This window comes from Cupressus sempervirens, chromosome 4, assembly GCF_028749045.1.
Source record: "Cupressus sempervirens isolate cs-2001-9-10 chromosome 4, ASM2874904v1, whole genome shotgun sequence".
Classification (NCBI taxonomy): domain Eukaryota; kingdom Viridiplantae; phylum Streptophyta; class Pinopsida; order Cupressales; family Cupressaceae; genus Cupressus; species Cupressus sempervirens.
The window spans coordinates 470,244,737-470,257,765 of NC_143121.1; positions in this window are offsets into that span (position 1 = coordinate 470,244,737).

Consider the following 13,029-nt stretch of genomic DNA (forward strand, 5'->3'; position numbering starts at 1 on the left):
TTTTAGGAAGATTTTTGGAAGATGGAATGGAAGCCTTTGGAAGCTTGAATGTCAACTTTGAAGTATTTTCAATATTCAAGTCTTTTAAAAGAGACTTGGGAATCCATATAGCTTTAGATTTTCCTTTGGATACTTCAAAACACATTTCTTCAATAATGGGTTTGGGAACCCATATTTTCTTTGATTTAGCTTTTTTAATAGTGGACCTTTGCGGTCTCTTTTGTGCATTCTCCTTCTTAGCATTCACATGTCGATTAGATGGGACATAGTGATCTTTCTTTTTCAATGGATTCTTATGTTTATTCTCACTTCCAAAGGAATTGGGATTTGTGGATGAATAAGGATGATATGACTGATTTAGATGTATAGATGGGTGAAAAGTCATCAAGGATGAGTGTCTTTGTTGATCTTGAGGTATTATGGGAGAGCTAGGGAATGAGCTAGGAGTGAATGTAGGAGATGGAGGAACATAAGGTCCCAATATGGATGGAAGGTTTGAATGCTTTAGCTTAGATGGATAAAGACCAAGGATAGATTTAGAAGATGCAAAGGGATAGTGGGAAGGGATATCAACATCTTTAGAGTGAGCAACATGGTCAAAGCCATCAATAGACTCATGAGTACCTTTGATAGGAACAACATTTTTAATAGTAGCACTTGAAGCTTGAGCACAATTTTGAAGTGGATATGGAGAAGTAGAACATGAGGGGATGCTTTGATCTTGACAAGTAGCTTTGGATAGCATATGAAGAGAACTTTTCTCATAATTTTCAGTAAGCTCAAGGGAGATAATGGAAGTGATATCTTCATCATACTTAGGAGGTGGACAAGATATAGGATATGGAATGGAAAATTCTTGAAAGAGATGAACGGGTGCTTGATCTTGATCTTTCTTGACATTTATAGCTTTTTCTTTTTCAGAGTCCTCTTGACATGGAGCCACTTCGAAGGACAAGGGAGAATGAAGAGTGAATGGAGTAGTGCATGGATTAGGCATAGTAGTGCATGAAGGTTGAGGATGTTTAGGATTAGTAGCATGGAAAAGGTTTGCAGCCAAGTGAAGGTTAGCTTGAGTTTCTTTTAGAGGTAGCCCTTTAGGATACATGTAGTCAATGTGGAAAGCATTAGGTTCTTTATTTGATGGAGGCATGTTGGAAAGCTTTGAGGTTTTGGGAGATGCACGAGTGTTGGAAGAAGTGGAAGATGTAATGGAGCCACTACTAGACATAGGTTCATCAATGTAATCTTGCTCAAGAGAAGTATCTTCACCACATGAGTCACTAGAGGTTCCAAGATCAACAATCTCATCATCAATGAGATCTTGAATTTTATATTTCAGCTCTATACAATTAGAAGTAGCATGGTCATTAGATTGATGATAGGCACAATAGGTATCTAAGAATGGATTTCCATAGGAGCTAGACTTAGGCAACATGATGAGCTTGGTGCCAAGAAGTGTTCTCAAAATGTCATCATAAGAATTCTCCAAGGGAGTAATATTTCTCTCAAAAGTATGTCTAGAGTCCTTTGGTTGTTTCTCAAGTGAATAGAATGCATCCATGTCTTCATTATTATCTTGGTCAAAGATAGGTCCATCATGAAATTTTAGCATAGGCTCAAAGGAGGTATCACTTGCTTGTTCTCTAAAGAGGTCTTTAGATCTAGAAGATGAAGACATTTGATGTCTTGAAGTAGAGCATGTAGACTTAGAAGAAGAGGATGACCTCAAAAAAGGTGACTCACATGCATGTAAAGACCTTAAGGAAGATTCATGTAATGATGCAATCTTCTCCTCTAACCTTTTCTCAAGTTTAGACTTCATTTCTGTCATGCGCTTAGAGAGATGAAGGTAAGAAAGATCATTTGTCTCTTCTAGTTCTTTGTATTGTGCATATAGATCTTGAAACTCTTTAGTGACATGGAGGATATCATGATCATCTAGATTTGGTTGAAGTTTGGTAGCACAAGGTTTAGATCCCATAGTTTTAGATGCAAAGCCAAGCATAAAATAGTCTAGAGGATAACTTGATGTTGAAACTATAGGAGGTAGAGTGTTCACTTGCTAAGATAGTAGAGAGAGATTAAAGTGACTTGTCAAACAATATGTCCAAGAAACTTACGACATGAATGAATCAAGTCAATAGCTAGGCAAGATGCCCAAATAGCCAAATAGATAGAGCAAGCAGGGTGACAAGTGAACAACTCTCCAACCCAAGAGTGTAGTCAAGAAATCAAGGCAACCATTTTAGCAAAAAGATAACTAAAAAGCATGCATAGACCATGAAGATAGAAAGACCAAGAGCACCAAGACCAAAGAGTCACTTTAAGCATGTTCAAGAACTAGAGACATAGAAAATAAAAATCAAATGATGAGACTCCCCTTAGCAAGCAACACAAGAAAATGTTTGCATTTGATGTTTTGACTTGGTTGATAAAGTTTGACAATAGTTGATAGCATAGCAAGTTTGATGTTCAAAAGAAATTTCTTTCCAAGCAAGATAGTGACACATGGAGTAGTCTTCAAACAATCAAGCAAGGGACAAAGCAACCTTACATGATACAAGCATATGTGACGTCTCAAAAGAATTCCCTAGAATTATCGTCATGTGTATGTTCAAAAGATTTTCACAGGTATAGCACATTCGAGAACACATCAAGCAATATCTACCTAGAAGTCATGGTTCATTACTCAACAACTTAGCCCACGCTTGATGCTCCTTTGCCTCACACCAAGTGGTTGCCCACAAGAGATATTGGCTTTGTCATGGAAATGCCATAAGCATAACCAAGGGAACACATATGGTGAGTGTAAATCTTGGGGTGATCCGGGTAGTCCACTAGGATCAATCCTTGCACCAAGAAGTTGAGTGGCTAAAAAGGGTAGTTACTAACTTAGGGTGTTTAGATAGGGCATCCGTTCATAGTGTTCCTCTTGCTCCCAATTACGGGACACCTCACCTTGCGATGAGTAACCGATCTCGCGACCACAAGAGTACCTTAAGCATTCTTGCCTAGTGATCTCCCTATGGTCGAAATCCCATAAGCGATCACACTAGGAGAAGACAAACACTACGTCTACCAAAGTTTTGTGTCCTTGGTAGCCTTGAGTTTATAGTGGGTTGGAAGAGCCAGGTAATCGGCTTGTCCCCACTTGGGTCGTTCCTCTTTGGTTGTCCGAGAGCAGGCCCTCTAAAGGATTCTAACTACACAAAGAGTGGATCAACTTTTGAAAGTCAAGATTTCTGATTCACCACAAGGGTGAAGAGCATACTCTCCTATTCCAATCGTTTTCTCCCAAACACGCCAAGAAGATTCAATTGCCTCTTACTCTTGAAACCAAATGGTAAGTCAAGATTTCTGATTCACCACAAGGGTGAAGAGCATACTCTCCTATCACCAAAAGACTCCAATCACAAGTTTTATGTGCCTATGAAAAATGAACAATTATTCAATGCCACACATGAAAACAAAAAAGAAAGAAATTTGAGTTTTTATGCTTTGGGCAGCCCTGCAAACAATCGTTAGTAGCCCTTGTGCATTTGAAGCTTTGACATGCGTTCTTTTTATGCAATGTTTCAATTTTTTTCACAAGGATGGCAACCTGAAATCACAACTTGTTAGCAACAAAAGTTAGTGTGAAATAACATAAAAATCTGCAATAAAAAGTGGTGAGTTGCTTCAAAAATCTAATTTATCCTCCAACCAAGTACATGCAAAGAAAGTGCAAGTTAATCACAAATGCTTTCATTTTTACTCTTTGGTTTTGACCTAGTCAACAAGATTAGACTTTTTTGCTATGATTTCGTATCCAAAAATGAAAATGAAAAAAAGATACCCCTGTTAAAAATCAGAGAGCTTTCCAAAAATGCAAAAAAAATTTAAAAATCTCTTCATTTGCTCCCTAGATATTGATTTTGTCAAAACAGGCCAAATTTATCAAATCGAATTTTTTATCCTTAATACGATCTCAAAATTCAAAACACAAAGAAAGAACCCCCATTAGAATTCAAAAATATTTCTGAAAATGTAAGTTTTTTCAAAAAATGCGCTGATTTGCGATCAAAAACGGCTTTTTATTAAAAATAAAGAAAAAATCATAACTTCCGAAAATCGCGTCAAAATGCTCTAAAAATTGGACTGGGACATTTTGAGCATATACCCAACCTTTAAAAAAAATTTCAGAACCAAAATCTAAGTGGTTTAAAAGATATGATCAAATCTTTAAACCAACTAAGTTTTTGGCCTTTAAACCAATTTACTTATGGGTTGGCCTTAAAACCAAAGTGATAATTCTACAAAAGCATTTGATTAGATCCAATATGCTGCTGTAAAAAACCAGAGATAAAAAATGAAAGCAATTGGAGCTAGAACTTGATTCAAGCTCCACGGTGGGCGCCAAAAATGTACACTCGAAAGTGTCCCACTCTAAACCCTTCTATCCAAACGATTCCATGAGTTGGAATGCTTGGATGCTGGCTTAGAGCTCCCTATCCATGGAGTGCAAGAGAGTATATTTCAAGAATAAGAAAGCTCTCAGATGAGCCTTAGAGATACTCTTCTTGCTAGTAAACCATGCAATGGGAGGTTCCAAAGACAAGATGCAAGAATGCAAATGTCCCAAGGAGTTCCTCAAGAATGCAATGCAAATGAAGATTAAATTAGGATGAGAATGCCAAATGCAGCTATGCTAAAACATGTATGAGAGTGTTACAATCCAAATATTAAGCTATGTGAGAGATTAAGCTACATGTAAAAATGAAAGCTAAGCTAAGATGCTATGGTATGAGAGAATGTAGACAAGAAATAGAAGTTCTCCACAAAGCTCCAAAGAAACCTATTAGAAAACCTGCAGCATAACAATATTCAAAAATATGGATGGATTGATTGAGGGGGAAAGCTCTCTCCCTTTTAAAGATGTATGGACGGTAGAGATCAAGATGAAGATGGTGGATGATCAACGGTGGAATTCAAAAAGAGGAGTGATCCATGTGCACACACAAATCAACCAATAGAATAGAAGTTGACTTGTCATATAAGACAAAAGTCACAAAGCCTTTTCTTTTAATTGCAAAATAGAAAAAGGACTTTATGTGTGCACTTTAAGTGGGTTATAAGAATGGGGTCTTTTATTTAATTAAAAGGGGACATGTTCTTTTAATCAAATAATGAACTTAGGATAGCATTGTCAAACTATAGGTTATAATCAAATAAATTGATTATTAGCAATTTGGTCTAGGTAAATGATTAAATTAATTTAGCCAAAATGCTGAGAAGGGGGCTAATAGTCTAGATGACCATTTTTAGATGATTACACAACCATCATACCATGAAGACCTTTTGTATATTGTGGTGTTATATCCTAATTATACAACAAAGAAAGAAGAATCCAATTATTCATAAAATTATTTTTCTAAGTAGAGAAAAACATGATATCATTGTTCAAGTTTCTTAAAGCTATTGACACACACTAAATTCAAATGAAGAAGTTATGAATCAATGGTAGAATGATATACTTTAGTAAGCTACAATGGCCAACTATAATATGTTTGAAAATGAAGACACTAATATATCAATCAAGACAAGTGACCTATGTGCATATATAGAAGAAAACCAACTTGGCTAAATGAACTCAAACTAAGTGCCACTGTTGGCCATGTTGTTGCAATAGTTGGGTTTTGAGTAGCATTTAGACCAAGGATTGTTATTCTCGTACCTAGAAAACTAATTCACTATAGATATTTACAACAAAAATGTAAATAACATTATTTTTTATTGAAACAAAAAGTTTGTAAGTGTACCTTGTGCTCAATATCTCAAAATTTAATTAGTTCAAAATCAAAAAGAAATAAACCAATTTAAGAGAAAATATTCTTAAGGATCTAATTTAATTTAGAACTTGTCAAACATGGTATGGTTATGGCTTGCATAAAATTATAGAGATTTCTAAGTCTATAAAAGAAAGTAGGATTAATTTTTACCATGTTTTAAGGGTTCATTAATAAAATTGTTGTAGTAGGGCACTCCAACTTTGTTAATTCCACCTTTGATTGTGCCATTTTTTCTCACCAAAAACAAGAATTTTTTTAAAGAAAGGTACTGCTAATTGCTAGTCACTTTTGTTTAAGGGTTAAAAAATTGGCTCATGTGGTAAATCTGTGACTAGGATATGAAAAACCTATATGCATCCAAGCCCATGTCCCTCATTAGTTTCACATCTTCCTACAAATCACACAATCCAAGATAAAAACTATAAATTCATTAGGAGGCTGAAAACATAAAAAGGAGTAGATTCATTATCTTCTATGGATAGTCCATGGATGGTCCCTCAAAATTCCCACATTTTCTTTCATATAAATATTCATTTGGGTAATCAACACATGTCCCTAAGAGCTCCCACTTTTTCTTATATATAAATATTCATTTGGGGGCCATTTGAATGGGACCTTCTCTCTAGTAGAACCCATTTACATTTTTATGCCTAAAATCATTTTAAAATTGTGAAAATCAAGGATGTGTATCTAGAAATTATTTGTCTTTCCCATATCACATTAAATCATGAAATTATACATGAAAAAAAAAAAAAAAATGATACAAAATTGATAAGTTGGTTCTTCTCAAGCCTCCTTCTGCATTGCCTAAAACCAAGAGATTCACATAGTTAGTTGTCATGCAATTATAGGTTAATGTGCTTCACTTGATTTCAAGAATAGTTCAATATTCTCTACTAATCAAGGCCAATCATGTCAAGGTGGAAGCTCATTTGCGTCCCCCCCCCCCCCGCCCCACAAACATCTAAAATCTTTAAGAAAGGATTAAGCTTTAAAGTACCTGGAATTTGGGCTACTCTCCAGGGAAGTCCATCTTCATTGCTCACAAGGAATTCAACACAATTATTTAGTGTTCCCAAACATATAAAATGGGTACATCTAGGAATTTCCTTATTGCCTCCTACATAAAATGAATCCAATATTACAAAATGCCCCCTAAGAAATAATAGTTCAAGTGAAATAAACCCATAAAAAATGAGAGAGAAAAAGAGGAATCTACTTACCAATAACCATTGCCATTGCAAGGGAATGAGCCTCATGCTTATGGTATTTTGGAAAGAAATACAAAAATCTATTTTGATATGAAATGTATTATGAGATTCTCATTTCCCTAGCATCTATGAAGGAGTCTTAGGTTCAGCTAGGGGATCAAATCAAGGATTTGGCTATGCAACAAAGAGTTACATAGGACAAAGTGTTAAAGTCCATTAGAATAATTCAAGACAAGCTAAAGGAAAGGAAAGGAAAAGAAAAAGAAGTGAGGGAACCCATGGTAAAGAGGAAGGTCTTCATATTTTCACTAAGGAGGTGGATGGGTCGGGGGATGCAACTTTTTGTCCACTGGACTTGGTGTTATTTTTTGTTTTTTATTTCGAACCCTTTCTCATTTTAGCTAATTAGAAAATTTCAAGACATTTTAGGACCCACCAAAACCAAAAAAAGATGTTCAATATATTGTTAAATTTTTTTTATATAAAAATTACTTAATAATTCAGTGTGATGAGGAAGTTGATTCTTGCAAGAATGGTATTTCTCTATACCACATAAAAGTAAAGATGTTGAACTTTTGTTCTCTATCTATAATCTTCATATTGTCAATGAAATTTATGGTAACAATTTACTTGAACAATGTCCAGTTCAGTGTGGGGAGGTTTTTGGTTCCCACTAGAGTGATATTTTGAAAAATATGGATCCAAATGTAGATTATTGTGTGAATCACAAAGGGGAACATGTTGGATTATATTTTGCATAGTACAAATTTGAAGGTAAGCTTGGAATCACCTCAGGTTTTGCCTCTATATCATGGGGGCCCACCATGAATAGTCATTCCTAACCAACATTCTATGAGTAAAAAATAACAATTGATAGTATAGCACCAATAATATGTGTTTTTGTTAGAGTGTTACTAGATGCCACAACTTTACCAAAATGTTAATAACCCTTTTGCTTGCAAGAATATAAGAAGACTTAGCATATGCAAATATATAGCTCTTTCCAATGAGAATATAAGTAGATTCATCACATGAAAATAACCCATTATGTGAAGGAATACTTTTATATTCCAAGCTATACTCATTTTCTCTATTCAATGGATGGCAATTAAAAGCGTTGAATAAAAATCAGTCAAATCATTAACTCATTAGTCATATTACTCAATAAGGAGTCATCCTCCACAAAATATTGAAGAGATTTTGGTAGGTTATATAGGCTATAGTCAATATTAGTCATGATCAAATCAATATTTAGAGTGAAAGTTGTATCTGTCGAAGATTTCTCCTCCTTCAAGATTGAAAGTAGTGGCATGCAAAGTATAACACGGTAAATACTTTAATCTAATGTTGTTGTTTTTATGGATAAATAGGAGAACTCTTACATAATCAATATGTGAGGAAATAAGAATGGAAGAAATGTAACTTGGTATCTTTTGCAAAGATTGTCAAGGTGACACTTTCATTCTTTGTAGTGGAGTTAAGAAAAGCCCATGGATATACAATATAATATGAAAAATTATGTAATCATCAACTTAAACCTGCTCTCAAAGATATCATATGTGTTTGGAAAGATGATGACCATACTTTGGGACTTGGGTCATTCTTAAGGAAGAAGCTATAATTATTAAGTCAAATTTGAAGAAACTAGATTGCAAAATCAAAATGTTGGGATAAAATAGTTTGTAAATTTGAAACCATAAAAATAAATATCCAAAATCATTAATATATCTGAATAGTTATTTTTCTTAGCATAAAAAGTAGTAATGAGAATGTGATAATAAAATTCACATGCCCAATTATATTAATTTTTTAAAATAAGTCAACTCATCCACAATTTCAAAAAATTGATGACCATTATCTATATAGATCATAAAAGTACCAAACATTACATACCTCACTTCATATTTTGATGCAATCCTAGTAAACTTGTTTGCATTATATCGTGCAAGCGCAATCCATTTGTCACCATAATCAAGTGTTGGAGCAACAAAATTTAATGTTACAAAACTGCCATAATTAAAAAAGTTGACATAAGTTTTAGATTAAAACAATTGATACAAGTTCAAGAAAATTATACACTTAATTATTTCTTTTTTAGGTCATCCTTAAATTGGTCTCCACATCTCCATATTGTAAAGACAAAATTACATAGAGTGTTCAAGCTATAGGGTTCTACCAATAATGCCAACTCCCCCATACAGGGATCATTTGTCAAGTTGCAGGTGCAACCCTACTTGTTAGATTCTAAATCAAGAATGCATGTTCAATTGCATTCAATATGCATGGACAATAGGTGAATATGAAAAAAAGAACCATGTTTAGATTTATTTAATAGCTCTATTAAGTTTTTAAAATTATAGACCACCATGAATGTTGGAACTCTAGTTGCTATGGACAAGCAAGCTAATACATAGAAAGTCTTGATTTAAAGCATGTTGAGGGCATTACCCTTGCCTATAAGATTTAAAGTTACATTTTTGTGATGGTCTGTAACTTAAAATACATAATTAAAAGCCTCTAACCAAACTACAAACCTGTTTCAATTTTTAAGCTCCACCTAATGTCGTATGCATATGAATTGAGATTGCATATTGAACTATGACCTCCTTTTGCATTGCTTCAAACCGAGAGATACACATAGTTAGTTGTCATGAAATCATTGGTTAATGTTGAGCTTCATTTGGTTTTGAGAATAGTTTAATATTCTCTACTAAAAATGTACACTCGAAAGTGTCCCACTCTAAACCCTTCTATCCAAACGATTCCATGAGTTTGAAATGTTCGGATGCCGGCTTAGAGCTCCCTATCCATGGAGTGCAAGAGAGTATATTTCAAGAATAAAAAGGCTCTCAGATGAGCCTTAGAGATACTCTTCTTGCTAGTAAACCATGCAATGGGAGGTTCCAAAGACAAGATGCAAGAATGCAAATGTCCCAAGGAGTTCCTCAAGGATGCAATGCAAATGAAGATTAAGCTAGAATGAGAATGTCAAATGCAGCTATGCTAGAATATGAATGAGAGTTTTACAATCCAAATATTAAGCTATGTGAGAGATTATTGCAAAATAGAAGCTAAACTAACATGCAACATGAATCTAAGCTAAAATGCCATGGATGAGAGAATGTAGACAAGGAAGAGAAGTTCTCCACAAAGCTCCAAATAAAACCTGTTAGAAAACCTGCAGCATAACAATGTTCAAAAGATGGATTGAGGGGGAAAGCTCTCTCCCTTTTAAAGATGTATGGACGGTGAAGATCAAGATGAAGATGGTGGATGATCAACGGTGGAATTCAAAAATAAGAGTGATCCATGTGCACACTCAAGTCAACCAATAGAATATAAGTTGACTTGTCATATAAGACAAAAGTCACAAAGCCTTTTCTTTTAATTGCAAAATAGAAAAAGGACTTTATGTGTGCACTTTAAGTGGGTTAGAAGAATGGGGTCTTTTATTTAATTAAAAGGGGACATGTTCTTTTAATCAAATAATGAACTTAGGATAGCATAGTCAAACTATAGGTTATAATCAAATAAATTGATTATTAGCAATTTGGCTTAGGTAAGTGATTAAATTAATTTAGACAAAATGCTGAGAAGGGGGCTAATAGTCTAGATGACCATTTTTAGGTGATTACATTTGCCCCTCTTTGACTAATGCGTGATCGATCTGGGAACACATTATGTCAAAGAAAATAGAAGCCAAGTAGGCAGTGGTAGATATAGATGTTTGATTTTGAAGAACGAAATGCAAAAATAGATAGCAAGTCCTGAATGCACAGCTTGATAGCAGTAGTACTGAACACTAGGAAGAGATGATGTCAAAATTCAAGAAGAATACTAACACTTAGAAAAGCAGATAGAGTGAGAGCAAGTGAGAAGATCAAACAAATGCTCCTAAGCAGTGATAGAGTATTTATGCCCCCTCGGGATCGAAATTGAAATGAGGTAAGGGGATGCAAAAACTAGCTAGAAATGAGAAAATTAGAATATAGCAATGTCCAAGATGACAGATAGATGATTAGAACCCAAGAATGACTATAAGAAACTGATAAAATGCCCCAGTTTGACTAGAGTTGACCTTGAAGGATATAGCATAAAATCAGGTCAAATCTAGTAGAAAGATGATTTAGATGTGAAACAGTGAATTGAAGTAGATATGAAGTATGGAAATAATGAAGACATGAAGAAATGAAGATGCCCCAGTGATGATTCAGAGATTAGACCTCAAAAGGTCAGCTAACTGCTTAGAAGAAAGTAGAATTTTAAAAGACAATTTTGACCATCAAGATGAACTCGAATTTGGATTTCGATCCCGAAAATGAATCTAGGACGTCAAAATTATTTAAGAGGTAAAAACTTTATATAATGTGATGATAAGATAGAAAAGAGATGAAGCGAAAGATTAAGAAGGTGAAAAGACATGAACAAGAAGAAAGTAAAGAAATATATGAAAGGAGTTAGCTGATATGTCCACAGAAAGATGAAGAGAGAGCTCTCCTCATATGCAAGAATGCAAGACTAAGCTAGAAAATGAACCTAAAATGCAAGCTAATATGAAAAGTGGTTTACCAGCAAGAAGTGCATAACATTTAGACTCTTAATTTCATCATTGAGCATTTATTAGGGACATCATGAGATCATACAACCATCACTAGTATAACTATGAGGATATGAATATGATCGATATCAAATAGGTATGTGGAAATCCAATCTAAGCATCAGAGACATGTAAGTCAAGATAATTACGTGATTAGATTCCCTAAGTTTAATTTAGCAAGATTACACCTATATCAAGGCATAAGCGCCAGGATAAACCCTGAGTGCGATCTTGCAAAACAATCAAGGATGATACATTTATAAGTCAAAGTGTTGAATAGGACAAGCATGAATGCTTACAACACTATAGACAAACAAAAGTATACCCACAAGCAGAAATCAAGAAAATATGTCCCATGCCCCCAATCTTCTAGTCAATGACATCCTTGAAAGACTATTAGGGATGGAACATATACTAAATAAATTGTCATAGACAACACACAAAGTAGATAAATGTCAGCATAGCTCAGTCGTTTAAGTGTTAAAGTGCGTGTGTGTAAGTCACTTGGCCATTTCTTCCAGACTTGATTCTGATAGTGAGATATCGCGACATCGGAGACCGTAGGTAAACTATCTGTAAAGTGTTAAAAAACACTTGATGTCAAAGTGGGGGAAGTGTTGAGAAACACTATTTTGTGAGTTGTCAAAGGAACCCTAATGCACAAGAATACCTCAAAAGGCGAAGTAGCTATGCCCCCGGGATGAGGACAAGAAACAATTCCAAGCTAGGAAATGTGTAACGAAGTGGATGATTGAGATTGATAGACATAGGTGCAAGGGTTTCAAGTAGCGCCTATTTCCAGGTTTTCACCACTTTGACAGATTTTTTTTTTTTTTTTTTGGGTGATACATCAAAGTGCCTATTGCTAGGTTTTCACTAAGAAGATCTTTTTTTTAGGACATTTTTTGATTTTTAGGATTTTTTCAGCATCATATATGATTTTTTGGATTTTTTAGAATAATTTAGAGATCACTAGTTCTCAAGCAAGATCACATCATTTTCTCCCAATGTCTAGCAAGGTATAGGACATGATGGAGAAACAAGCCAGTGGATAAGCAAAGATGGATGAAAAAAGAGTATGAAGCAAGTGAAAGTGATCCTCAAGGACTGACTCCTCAAGAGTACCCAAGCTAGGGAAAGAGGTGAAATAGTCATATGAAGCATATTTTGGATAAGCAATGGAAGTAATGAGCAAGATAGCATGTAGAATAAGCAATGAAGCCAAAAAGTGAGATAGCATGAAGTGTGTAGTCCAAAAGAGTAGCCATGTCAAGAGACCTATGAGAACCATGTTTCATTTATTATGATCAAGATCAAGGGGTCAACCATATAGTATAGCAATGGGATAGAGCAATAAGAATAAAGCTCAAGATAGAGGCTATGAGTGAATGAG